The following is a 14,084-nucleotide window of genomic DNA, read 5'->3' as shown; positions in this document are numbered from 1 at the left end:
TGAGGTGTTTTAGCTAAACTTCATTCAATGAGGTTTAGCTAAAACATCACATAGCATTTTTAAATGTGCTTGGCATTAATAGAGATAATGACAAGGAATTTCAATTAGAGCAGCACTCCAGGAACCACTCTAATTAAAATCTCCTCCCCCCGCAGCACATGTATAGATAAGCTATATGTTTAGCTATGTCTCTCCAAAGTCATACAGCACACTAACATACACATAGTGTCACCCACCCATGTCATGAGTTTTACCTGTTAGCAGCCAGAGGTGCAGGGCCCCAGAACCACCCTGCACCTATCTCCTTGACAGCTGGCAGACTTTGTGGCTGCAGCAGGGCCTGGCAGGCCTTCAGTAGTTTTTTTAACACCCCCCCCCCCCATGCCCTAAGACACACACAGCTGGCAGGCTTCATGGCCACATCAGGGCCTAGCAGCCAGGACTGCAGTAGTTCCCCACCCCCCGTGACCAAGATAGACAAAGTTGCAGAAGCATGCCAGAGGTGCAGGGCTCCAGAACACCCCCATGCACCTATCTCCTTGACACCTGGAAGGCTTCATGGCTGCAGCAGGGCCTGGCAGGCCTACAGTAGTATTTTTCACCTCCCTGCACCCTAAGAGAGACAGTTGCAGAAGCACGCATGTCATGAGTTTTGCCTGTTAGCAGCCAGAGGTGCAGGGCCCCAGAACCCAGAATCCCCCTTCACCTATCTCCTTGACAGCTAGCAGGCTTTGTGGCCTCAGGAGGGCCTATCAGGCCTGCAGTTTTCACCCTGGTCACAGTGTCACCTATGTCATGAGTTTTGCTTGTCATCAGTTTGAGCTGCAGTTTTCCAGAAACTCCTGCACCTATCTCCTTGAAGCATAGCAGGATTTGTGGCCTAAGAAGGGGCTACCACCCCTGCAGTTTTCACCCTGCTGTGGCTTAACACACATGACATGAGTTTTGCTTTCAGGATTTTGAGGTATAGGAGGAGTAGAACTCACATCTGTAGGAACAGGTCTAACAGTCAGATCAACTGGAATAGAGTTTCCCATCCCACTGTCCAACTTCTATTACATGGTGCTGGAGTCTTCAAGGTGCTAATCCTTCTAACATTTCTTGATGCTATGCTGTGCAACTGATGCTAATTGGCAGCTTGCAGAATATGAGTTTAATTTGCCAGCAGCTTGAACTAAGAGACAAATTATTTATTTTTCTGACCACGTGAGCCATTTCATTGTGGCAAATTAAGAAGGAAAAGAGAGAGCATATAAGTCCTCTAGTCAATGCAATTTGCCTTAGTTATTAGGATTTTTCTTTAATATTGAGTATGCTGATGATTTTTTTAAGAAGTACAGACACTGATTAAAATTAATATCTGTTTTCGTTTTTACAGCTTCATTGCACAACCATGCATCACTGCACAGTTCTTAAGTGTTGCTGTAAGGAAGATCTTCTACTATGTGCAATCTCAGCTGACTATGTATTTTCCCAGCTTCTCACAGCTCTGCATATGTTGATCTAAGTACAGGATATTTGAAATAGAAGACAAGGCAATAAAAAGAAAACATTATGCCTACTTTCCTTCTAACTTACACAAAGATAAAGCATTAATAGTTGATTTTTTACATGTTTTAAATTATTATATTATTTGATATGCTTTCCATCAGAAAATCAAAGCCAAGAATGACAAACTTGTTCAATCACCCACATATTTTATTCTTATTAAGTGAAGTGTGCTGCATTTTAGTTATAAATCTTGTTCAAATGATTTTGGGAGGGGAGCTATGACCTTTTCTTTTCTTCTTACTATAAATAAAAATCAAAGTAGTTTCTAGCTTAATAAATAAAGATGGGGAGAGGGAAAGGTAGTCAACCACTGGGACATTTTGGTATAATAATTTCATTGTGAACAGCAAAGGCCTAAATAGAGGGTATCACTAATTTTGATAGTTAACCAAATAAACATAACATTATGATTTTAAATCACTGAAAAGTTGTGATAATAAGTCATAGGAAATGTTTGAAAATTTAACATTTAAACACAAGCAAGGTTTTCATTCTAAGCAAAGTGTTCTTTGATATTAAGGAAATGACTTAACAAAGTACTTAAATATTTTGGGATTAGTCAAGTAAAAGCTGCACCTATGAAATGGAGGGCAGAATTGGATCTCATATAGAAGTCTAGTCATTTTTTTCTTTATTGCAAGGATCACTAGGGATTCTATTTATTAAACTAAATTGAAGAAAAGGAACAAAAAATGTTCTACAGAGGAAGTGTTTTATGAGGATAACTCTCTAGTTAACATGCTAGCTTGGACAGAGTTCCATTTTCTAACAAAAGGCTTTTTCTGATCCTATGGAAGTTACTTAGTTTCTTAAAGCTTCAGCTCCCCATCTACAAAATAAGGATTATCCTTCATTATGCCACACAGAACTCATCAGTATAAATACACTGAAGATGGTGAGGCACTCATCTATTATAGGCCCACTTGCTGCTGCTGATTTCTGGCAGTTGGTGGGGGTGGGGGTTGGGGACTGTGCTGGCCAGCCAGGCTAGGAAGCAGAGGTAGAGAGGGTGAGAGCAGAGGCCCCCACTACACAGCCCTGTGCCCCCTCTCCCCCCACTGCACTGGTTTGAGTCTGAGGAGACCAGGTCAATGCACTGGGGACCTCCACCCCTTCTCCCACCCACTGTAGCATGAACTGAACTAATGTAGCTGATGTTAACATAGAGTGTAATAATAGTAAAATATAACCATGTTGGTCTTGTCCTGTAAGCAACTTGAAAACTCCATTTTGTATCCTTCGCTTGACATAAAGGCTATGCAGAATTCATTCACTTATGTATGAGTCTGTGTAAAAGGGTGAATGGTGAGAGAATGGCATAGAGATGGGAGAACAAGATTTAACCGTTTATGTAAGCAAGAAGGTGCCAAATGTAAATTACCAACCAGTAACTAACTAACAAATGGCTGAATAATCCCTTTGAAGCTCAAGGGCACAAAGGAGATAACAGAAGAAGACATTCTGTCAGACGGGCAACAAGAACACTCCAAGGCTAAAATAAGCTGAAGACAAAAGAAGAACAACCACAAAAACAGAGACTGGGTATGGAAAAACCCCAAAGCACTGAAACAAAGGATGCCAATCCCTATAAAAAAAACACTTTGAAAATGCCAAGTTGGGTGAGTCTCTTTCTCTACTGCTATTTCATCAGAGCACAGATGCATCTATTCACCCTGCTCCAGCTGTTATCTTCAAATCTGCTATCTTCAAATCATCATCATCTACTCAATAAGCCAGGGTTGGCCACCCTAGGATGATATTGAGCAACTATTGCTGGTAACTATATCTGGTGTATGTGTGAATGGAATGGTTTTTATGTATGTGTATGTCTGTGTGTAATGATGTGTATGAAGATTTCTGTGCGTTTGTATGACTGGTGCATCCAAACCTGTGTCTAAATCATGCGATCAATAAACGCGGTACTTTGCCTTATCCCCCTTTATAAAGTCTTGCTCATGATTTAAGCAATTGGCAATTTGAGTAACACCACCACCACTGATAGTGGTCCACTGGTTGGGGGCTGAGGCTGGGGAGAAAAGCTGCATTGGCCATCTGGGTTGGGCAGCATGGGAGGGGTCAGTGCCAAGGTATGGGCCTTCTCTCCCTGCCCCCACTTCTTCTGACAGCTGACACTTTGTGGGGCTTAGGGACTGGGGAGGGGGGCTCTGGTGGCCAATCAGGGGTGATTCCCAATTTACATTTTCCAGCAGCCTGCTGCAAGGCATGTGGGAGTACTCCTAATCTGCTAGCCTTGGCCAGTGCAGGCACCCTGCTCCCCCAGCTCACTGAAGGGCAAATGTCTGTTCTGTTCACTTCCAACATAACCTAGGGCACTTAGAGTAAAACACAAAGCTTAAACCACTTCTGTCTCACTTCTGTCTCAGGATTTTTGAACATTTGTACATAGCCAAAGAGAACAATTCTGAATCTGGCTAGTGCTCTGATATCACTAGCCATGACATGAGACAACAAAGTTGAGGCATTGGGTGTGAGGAACAGCAGTCATAAGACAGACCTGAAGAATAAAAATTACCTGATTTACATCCACTCCCTGGTTGTTTATTAATAACCCTGTACTTCTTGTCTGTAGATTTGGTGAGAACTAGTCCTGATGTAGCTACTATAACTTTTGTATCCATATTGCTAGACTGAAATTCCTATGCTAGGTCACCTAAAGAGAGCCTAGATCTATGGAATGTCAGTGGCACAAAATACCAGGTAGATGTATTCAGTTAAGAAAGCTAGGCTGTCAAAATCATGGGTCCTTCTTCAGATAGGTACCCATAGTAACTCATGTTCAGTATAGCTTCATCCCAAAGGTTAAGGGAATAATTAGGGTACTATTTTAAACTGGTAAGGTTATGGATTAGAAAAATATTATTAAAAATGTGTCAACAGCCTGGTGCATTTGCAATGCTTTCATAAATTTGGGACTTTTTAAAGCAAATAATATTCTGTGGTCCAATGAAGAATAGGCAGAGTATACTAGTAATCTTCAAAGCTCGATTGCTTTTTATGATAGCTTTACAAAATTATCAGATGGAAGCATGCTTAATATATCTGGGCTGAGTGAAGCTTTTGATGCAGTGTCTCACAAAATCTTTACTTCCAAAATTAATTCAAATTGTTTTGAACATTAAGCACTGTTCCTTGGATTTAAAAGTGGCTAGTGGACTGCAAACAAAGGATAATGGAAAATGGCAGTGTATCAAGTTGGTGGGAGGTTTCTATTAGAATGCCAAAGGGATCAGTATTTGGTCCCATTTTATTTAACATCTTCATTAACAATCTGGAAGAGGGAGTGAAACAGCATGTTAATTAAACTGACACATGATAATAAATCAGAAGGTACAGCAAATGCCAAGGAAGATGAAGAATAATACAGTTGATCCAAGAGAGCTTAGAAGTATAAGCAGGAAAGACTAAAATGAGATGCTAACCTGGAAAAAATGCAATGCAACTGATTCAAGGAAAATAATCCAGAGCATATGCTAAGTCTGATTGAAAAGTCAATGGCAATGGAAAACATGGATGAATAAGAGTTTATGGTTTCACATGGTAGCCAACAAGTGCCATGGAAAACCTGTGTGTGTGCCATGTGGCAGACTGGGAAGAGGACAGGCATCACAACGGCAGATAAGGCAGAGCTCATAAAGCAGAGCTGCAGATTGGGCAAAGGTACAAGACACCATAAAGAAAGCAGTGGAGGTGATCAAGCAGGGGCAGGGGATAGGAGTGGCACTGGGAGAGAGTACAAAAATAATTTGTAGCAAAAAATTTGAACTCCACTGTCTTAGAATATCTCCCGAAGATTGGTAGGCTGTGTACAGACATTCACTGTCATTGATGACACCTGATCTATCTTCTCATGGCTTACTTTAAGCTGTGTATAGACCAGGAATAAGTAACTCAGGGTGGGAGTGCAGATTGGTGGGATTGTGGGTGATGACTAGAAAATGGTATTTAAAGATTTGCTTTTGGAAACTGACTTGTAGATAAAGTAGGCATGCATTACAACACTGGTCCAGGGTAATGGCAAGGGTTAACTGATTTCTAAAACGCTTGTTTGTGCCTTCAAGGCCCACTTTGTCTGACACAGGCAAGCAGCAAGCAGACATATAGGCTTGGAAATTGAAAATGTACTATACCATTCCATAACTTAAGGTGGCACCAGGTCACAGTGCTGAAATTCAGAGCCCTTGAGATTTCCAGTTTGGGGGAACAGATAAAATCATGAGAACATCACAAAGAACCAAATTAGGATGTGTGCATGTAATGGGTTTGTGCAACAAAGGAATACTCTGACAGGAAAGAATGTGAACAGTATGGTGACCATAGAGAGACCAATCAGCAGTGCTCAAAGATGAAGTCATCAGGAGGAGAAAAGAATACAAAAGGAAGGATTGGAGAACAACAAAGGGTCCCAAAGAGAAGAACCTGAGGCCGCCATGGACAGAGGGAATATCACCACCCCATCTCATCCACCCCAGTGAGGGGCAGAGGGGGATCAGTCTCTGACCTCCAGGCTGCTGCTATCTGACATTCAAGAGAGAAACTCAGAGTGAAGCTCACATAGTGGCCAGATGTACTTTGACTCTGTGAACCCTGAGGCTGGTAGGTATAAAATTATTTGTATTATTCTTATCTGCTATCACTGTGTATCAATAAAATCCACCTATTATCTAATATAAAGTTTGTGGTTGGTCTGAGGGTTTGGGGTCTGCCTGGAAAAAGATACGTGGGACATAAATCCTGTTCCAACAGGGGGAGCCTGGCAGATCTATTATGGGGAGATAACCAGTCAAGGGGCTACAAGTAGCCCAGTAAGACTTGGGGGAAAGGGGGGAAATTGCATAACTGGGTTTTCCCAGCCCTAAGTCTGTACAGTCAATGCATGCAGGTTTGGGAGGTTGGGTTAACCCTTTCCTAGATCAGGTTAACCCAAACTCAGTCTAAGTTACTGCACCTCCTGAGGTGAAATAATTTAGATTGGGCATGCCATTTTGGAGGGTGATTTAAACCCCCTGAATACCTGCATAGTTGAGGATTTAGGTTGATCTAGCCATGGTTAGGTCAACCTAAATATATCATTTTTATGTACCCTTAAGTAATTAAATAGTCTTCTAAGAAAAGTAGTAAAAAAAATGTTTATTTTGAGAAATTTAAACAAAGTAAATACCAAATTACAGACTCCAGCGACAAATTGTGCAGTAGGTGGATGGGATTGAGGGATGGAACAGACAGCACAGTATGACTACAAAGTCCAGGCTGAAAAATATGTCTAATTTACTTATAATCTGAAACATGAACCAAGGAATCCTATAACCCAGACAGAAATAAAAAGGAGCTACTTTTTAGCAATGTATGTCTAAGAGGTCTCAGAGGTCAGTGCTGGCTGATTTTTTTTTTTTTTTGGTGTCTTTCTTGAAGTCATTCAAGGGTTCCATTCTGTCATCCTTCCTCTTTAAAATGCATGTAATGCAGTTAAGAGAATTAGGGTGGTAGCATACAGTGTGGTGCCTTCATGATGTAGAGCAGCTTACTGTTCTGTGGGCTGGAATATGGTCTCACATTTACCCATATAAATCAGGAATAACTCCATTGAGGTTAATGTTGGAATGGTGTAAACAAGCACAGAATATCCCAATTTATTCTGTCTCTAATAAAATGTGATGTATGAGTAAAGAGTGCCCAAAGGGCTTTAGTTACAACAGAATGGAATTCTATTGACAGTAATTGTATAATATACCTACCTCTTTCTTGCAAGGGTCGAGAAAAACCACAAAAACAGAAAAGGTTACTTGGGTGCCAGCTATTGTACTAAGGTTTTCCCCACTAATTCATTCTCTGTGGTCTTGACCTGAATGTTATCATCCATTAATGGCACCAGTGTTGTTTAGTTTGGTTTTTAATCATCTCTTTTTAAGAACTTCTTGTCTGTTGCTTTTCACTCCTATAATTTGTAAAGCAGTTGCATTGGTCATGAACTACTTGCATTTTATTATACCTACAATGATTTTTAAACAGAAAGAATTGGCTCATGGGAACTCTAGTCCTTCTATTATAGAAATAATTAAGCTCTTTCATTTGCAAAATGAAAATCTTTAGGGAATGTATGAAAACTAGCAAACATCCAAAAAAGAGAGGGGTTGGGGGGGAGGGAGAGAGAGAGAGAGAGAGAGAGAAAGTAATGATTTAAAATAGACACAGTACTGTATACTAAACACTGGTACACAGAAAGACACAAAAAGTCACTCTATTTTCATGCAGTATTTTCAGTATTTTGTCTGATTTGAGGGGAAAAAATAAAACAAAATGCAATACATTCTACAAAGCTTTCTTTACAGAAATATGTACAGTAAGTTTTCATAATGCCTTTCATACTTTTCAGTGTTAAAGCACATAAACAAAGGTACAATCTAAATACTGCTGCTCCATCTTTTATGAGCATCCTGCATCTTTACCAAGACTTCTTATAAAGCTCACTAAATAATATTTACTCATACATCACTCTGATTCTTTCCCAGCCAAAAAAGGCTATGTTTGTGAACTATGGTTTTCACTTTCTTTCATTTCGGTTGTAATAATGCATTTCAATTAGCAAACTTAAATCCAAATCCTGTCATCTCTACTCAGGTACAAACATTTAAATGCATGGGACCTGATTCATCATCAGGTTGTGAAGGCTCTTTTCCCCTCAGGTCAACTGGTAAAAATATAACTATAAAATGTAGCTAATCAGGATAGTTGATTATCTGCCCCAGTACAGCTTATGAGCCCAACACATCAACTCATATCCCTCATTATCCCTATGAATCTATAATTAGAACCAGATAGAGAAATATGGTTGGACACCCATGGTGTCTTGTGATTCCTGTTTTCCAGAATGGTTTATACATCTACCCTAACCAAGTCTCAACCAGCCCTGAGACTTTGAAAGACAGAGTCATCCGGGTTCTGCTGTTGTTGTTCATGTTTGTTTTGAAGGCGGGTAAGTGCTAACAACAAATGGGGGCACTTAACAACAAATAAACAGTCAAAAGACAAGATACCTTAGAGAAGGGAAGGATTATACAAATGTCACACTATTTCTACTACTTCTTTGTGGGAGGGGGGATGATTCCTTAAGATAAGCTAAATAGAAAGAAGAGTGAAAAGAAGGGTTATGGGAACAAGGCAGTGAAGAAGGGTGTAATGGAAGTATCTGTTCAGTGGAGTGCTTCTACAGCTGCTTATAAAAGCTGGAATTCCTGGATGGCTCCTCCCGGTAGTTTTTCCCCCCCAGCCACCAAAGCATATTTATGGGTGTTGCCTTCTAGGGGAGGAGAAGAGCAAGCTCCCCCTGCAAAACTGAGGGCCTAGGGAATATAGAAGCTCATGACTGAGATCCATTTTAAGTCTCCACTCCCATCCCACCTCCATCTGCTACAGCAGTGTTTCTCAGCTCATGGGTCATGACCCAAAAGTGGGTGACAAGAATATAGCAAAAAGGTCGTGAACTAACCTTGAAGTAGATTCTCCTTTAAAGGAGAAAAACACAGGAAACCATGATTTTTCCTTTGAAGGCTGGCAGAGTTCCAATCTGCAAGGGGTTTCTTGGGGCACCCCCATGTCCCACACTCCCCACACATGCCCCACACATGAGTGGGCTAGGGTTGGATGTGGGGAGAAGCAGGTCAGGAGTGAGGGGCACTGGGTCAGAACTGGCCAATGATGTTTAAAAATGGGTCCTGGTATAAAAAAGATTAAGCACCATTGTGCTAGAGTACTAACCATTATTTTGAACTAAAATACTACATCTTTGGCTGTACTCAGCACATTCTGGGCACAGCTGAGAGACTGTCAACAGTGAGGGTAAAATATATATATATATATATATATATATAATGACAAAGCAACTTAAAATAAGCATTCATCTTTTAAAGGTCAATATAAATTCTTCCACTTGATAACAGTACCTTTCATGCTTCATCTATATGGGGAAAATTTTGAGTATGAATCTATACATATGAATCTTCCTAGATTTTACAGAGCTATTATTTGCAGTGATTAAATGAATATTTTTATAGGTCAAGTAAACTTTAATGGCTTCCTGGACCACAATCCACACTTTCATGCAAGGGATCTCGTGGGACGCAATGGGCTTCATTTCTCAAAAAAAGGTAAGAGTGTCTTTTCTTACAGGTTGGCTGACCTCCTATGTCAGGCTTTAAACTGAGTATGATGAGAGATGGGGAGGCAGGAGATGGAAAGACTATAGAACCTGCTAACTGTGAGACATGCAGCGGTACACCCCAGGTAAGTACCAAGGTGCCATTTGAGCATCAAAATGGGGGGGCACCAAAGGCACAATTTGGAGGGCTCAGATGCCTCTATACTAATGCTAGGACCATGAAGAACAAGCAGGAAGAACTTGCACTTCTGCTTTCAGATAATGACTTTGATTTAGTGGTGCTAACAGAAACCTGGTAGGTCCCTACCCATGACTGGGCAGTACACTTTGAGCACTGCAGGTTGTACAGAAAGGATAGAGTATGGAGGAAAGGGGGAAGGGTTGCTCTCTATGTAAAGGAGCTTTATATATCTACCCTAACCAAATGGGATCAGAGGAGGAAAAAGTTGAGGCATTGTGGGCTAGGATACATGGAGGTTGAGGGGAAAGGGTCTGCTACAGACCACCATACCAAAAGGAAAAGCTAGATTTGGAACTCTAGAGACAGGTCTCAGAGGCTGTACAGGCTAGGGATGTGGTTGCCATGGGGGACCTAAACTACCCTGACATCTGGTGGGAGGAGCAGTAAGCCAAATCCAACCATTCACATAGGTTCTTAACCTGTGTGCAGAGCCTTCACCTAACACAGGAGGTATACGGTCCCACTAGGGGAAATACCTTATTGGGCTTGGTGTTGGCTGTGGGGCAGGACCTGGCAGGGGAGCTGCAGATTTGTGGTCACCTTGGGGACAGAGACCACCAATCAATTTAATTCACCATATGGTGCAGGGTGGGTAAGATAACTACTAGGGTGGAAGTGCTTGACTTTAGGAAGGATAACTTCAGTGTGCTTAGGAGTCTAGTCAATGACACACTGCAGGATAAGACTATTGGCAAAATGGGAGTCCAGGAAAGGTGGTCATTTCTAAATGAAGTGATCCTTTGGACACAGAGGGAGACTATCCCAGTATGAGGGGAAAGGAGCCAAAAAACTTCCTTGGCTAAGCAGGGAACTCCAGGGGAGCCTACAGGCAAAAAAGAAGGCATCTAGGTAGTGGAAGCAGGAGGAAGCTACAAAGGAGGTGTACACCTGCACTTGCAGAGAGGCAGTTAGAAAAGCCAAAGCAACTACAGAGCTGAGGCTGGCAACACAAATTAAAGACAACAAAAAGTATTTTTTAGGTATGTAGGGAGTAAAGGGAAGGTGAAAGGCAGCATAGGACCCCTACTGAACAAGAAGGAGCAATTAGTGTCAGACAGAGGGGACAAGACTGAGTTATTCAATGAGTTTTTTGCCTCGGTGTTCCTAAACAGGGCTTAAGATAAAAGTCTCCTAATGGGTTCTTAGATGGGCATCAGAGGGACACCAACCCATCGACTGTTGACACTGACTTGGTGCAGAGTCACTTGGATGGACTGGATGTGTTCAGGTCATCAGGCCCAGATGAGCTGCATCCAAGACCAGGATTCCCTCTGCATGTATGTATGGCCATGCAAAATTAAAAATCTTGCCCCACACAAACTTTTTAAGGCTGCACACTGACCTGGAGAGGAGCTGGACACAGAGTGCAGTGGAGGCACCGGAGCCAGCGTGGGACACTTACCAAAGGTAAGCTTCTCACTCCTCATGCTGGGCAGGCAGTGGCTCCTTCCCGAGGTGAGGCAAAGCGCGGTAGGGGTAAGGGTAGGGATGGGGACAGGGACAGAGATGGAAACAGGGCTGGGGGCTGGGGCTGGGGCAGGTTCTGCCAGCTCCAGGGAACTACTCTGCTCCCCTGCATGGCCTCAGGGAGTGAGGAGGCACCTGGCATAAGGGCTGGGGGGTGAAGCAGCTTCCTGGAGCTGGCAGAGCCTGCGGAGTAGTTCATTGGAGCTGGCAGAGCCCACTCTAGCTCCCAGCCCCCAGCCCTGCCTTGCCTCACCTCAGGGAGGAGCCACTGCCTGCCCTGCATGAGGCTCTGCTGGCTCCAGAGAACTGCTCCATGGGCTCCACCAGCTCTGGGGAAATTGAAGGTCACGATCTTAAATCATCTCATGGCTGCAGAGGTGGAGTGGATGGTTCAGCAGGGGCCTCATGCATTTCAACACTAAAAGTCCTTTACTTCAGAAGGGCCAACTTCAATGAGCTAAGGAAATTAGTAAGAGAGATACTGGGGACTTGGAGCTTCAATGAGACTGGAGCCCATGACAGGTGGTTGTTCCATAAGGAGATGATCATCCAAGCTCAGAGGGAGTCAGTCCCAATGTGAACGAAAGCAGGCAAGAGTGCTAAAAAGGCCCCTTGACTCAGTAAAGGCATCCAGGAATGCCTGAGGGCAAAAAAGGTGGCATACTATCAGTGGAAGCAAGGGGCAATCACCGAGGAGGATTAACCTCCCTTGCTTGTGACTGCAGGGAGGTGGTTAGGAAGGCCAAGGCAGAGATGGAACTAGGGCTAGAGTTAAGGATAACATAGGGAATAAGAATAATAAGAAGGCACCAGATAATGTGAGGCCCTTACAGGGCAGGCTTGGAAATCTGGTGATTGCAGCAAAGCAAAAAGCTGATCTCTTCAATGAGTTCTTTGCCTCCATATTTCTGAGCAGGGACCAGGACAACTCCCTCACTAGGAGTATGGACAGGTTCACAGGATACAATGCCATGCCTAGGGTCAGGGATGATCTAGTTAGGAAACTCTTGGAGGGGCTGGATGTGTATAAATGAGCAGGTCCAGAAGCTCTTTATTTGAGGGTACTGAGGGAATTGGCAGAGGTCATAGCAGGGCCCCTGGCATGGCTGCATGAGCACTTATGGTGCTCTGGTCAGGTCCCAGAGGACTGGAAAAGGGCCAATGCAGTCCTTATTTACAAGAAGGGGAGAAAGGAGGACCCAGGTAACCATAGGCCAGCTAATCTCACTTTTGTCCTTGGGAAGAAGATCTTTGAGAAAATTATCAAGAAACATATCTGCGGGGGGCCCAGCATGGGAAGTAATGCTCATGGGCAACCAACACGGGTTCATTGAGGGCAAATCCTGCCTGACTAGCCTTGTTTCCTTTTATGACCAGGTTACAAAGTCCTTAGATGTGGGTGTTGAGGTAGGTGTCATCTACCTGGACTCCAAGAAGGCCTTTGACACTGTTTCTCACCCCATTCTCATAAAATAAAAAAAAAGTAGGTGACTGTGGCATTGACGCCTACACAGTCAGATGGGTGGCAAATTGGCTCGATGGTCACACCCAGAGAGTGGTGATTGATGGGTCATTTTTGACATGGAGGGATGTGGGCAGTGGAGTTCCCCAGGGCTCGGTACTCAGGCCTGTGCTATTCAATATCTTTATCAACAACTTGAAGCTGGGCGTGGAAACCACAGTCCAAATTCACTGATGACACAAAGATGTGGGGAGAAGTGGGCACAGTGGAAGAGGAGGGACAGAATCCAACTAGATCTAGACAGGTTCCAGAGGTGAATGCATGAGAATAGAACTAAAATCAATGCAGACAAGTACAAGGTGCTGCATCTAGGGCAAAGGAATCTGCAACCTACCTATAGGCTGGGGAACACCCTTCTCAACAACAGAGTGGCTGAAAGGGATCTTGGAGTCATTGTTGACTCCAGGATGGACATGAGCCACCAATGTGAGGAAGCAGTCAGTAAGGCTAACTGCATCTGTCATGCATCTAGAGATGCATCACAATGAGGTCCAGGGAGAGGATCCTTCTCCTCTATGCAGCACTGGTCAGGCCACAGTCGGAGTACTGCATCCAGTTCTGGGTACCACACTTCAAGAGGAATGTGGCTAACCATGAGAGGTTCTGGAGGAGGGCCACTCACATGGTCAGGGAGCAGCAGGCCAGGCCCTATGATGATAGACTAAAGGGCCTGAATCTATTCAGCCTCCATGAGAGGAAACAAAGGGGATCTGGTGGCTGTCTATAAACTCACCATGGGGGACCAGCAAAAAATAGGTGAGGCTCTGTTCCCCCGGGCACCACCTGTGATAACAAGGAATAACAGCTACAAATTGATTGAGAGCAGGTTCAGGCTTGATATCAGGAGGCATTACTTAATGGTTAGGGCTGCCATGCTCTGGAATAGGCCCCCAGGGGACTTGGTGCTCTCCACTACTTTGGGGGTCTTCAAGAGGAGATTGGATAGATATCTGCCTGGGGAATTATGCACTTGTTCCTGTCCAGGACAGGGGGTTGGACTTGATGAGCAGTTCAGGTCCCTTCCAACCCTAGAAACTATGAAACCCAGTGTGGGATTTCCCAGTTCTCTCCCTCCCGTAAGTACAGAGGGCATCTATGAAATTGTGGGCCCACCCATAGATCCATCAAGG

This window comes from Crocodylus siamensis, chromosome 8, assembly GCF_052110815.1.
Source record: "Crocodylus siamensis isolate JL-2025a chromosome 8, ASM5211081v1, whole genome shotgun sequence".
Lineage (NCBI taxonomy): Eukaryota > Metazoa > Chordata > Crocodylia > Crocodylidae > Crocodylus > Crocodylus siamensis.
The sequence above is the reverse complement of the archived record's forward strand: the minus strand, read 5'-3'. Positions refer to the sequence as shown.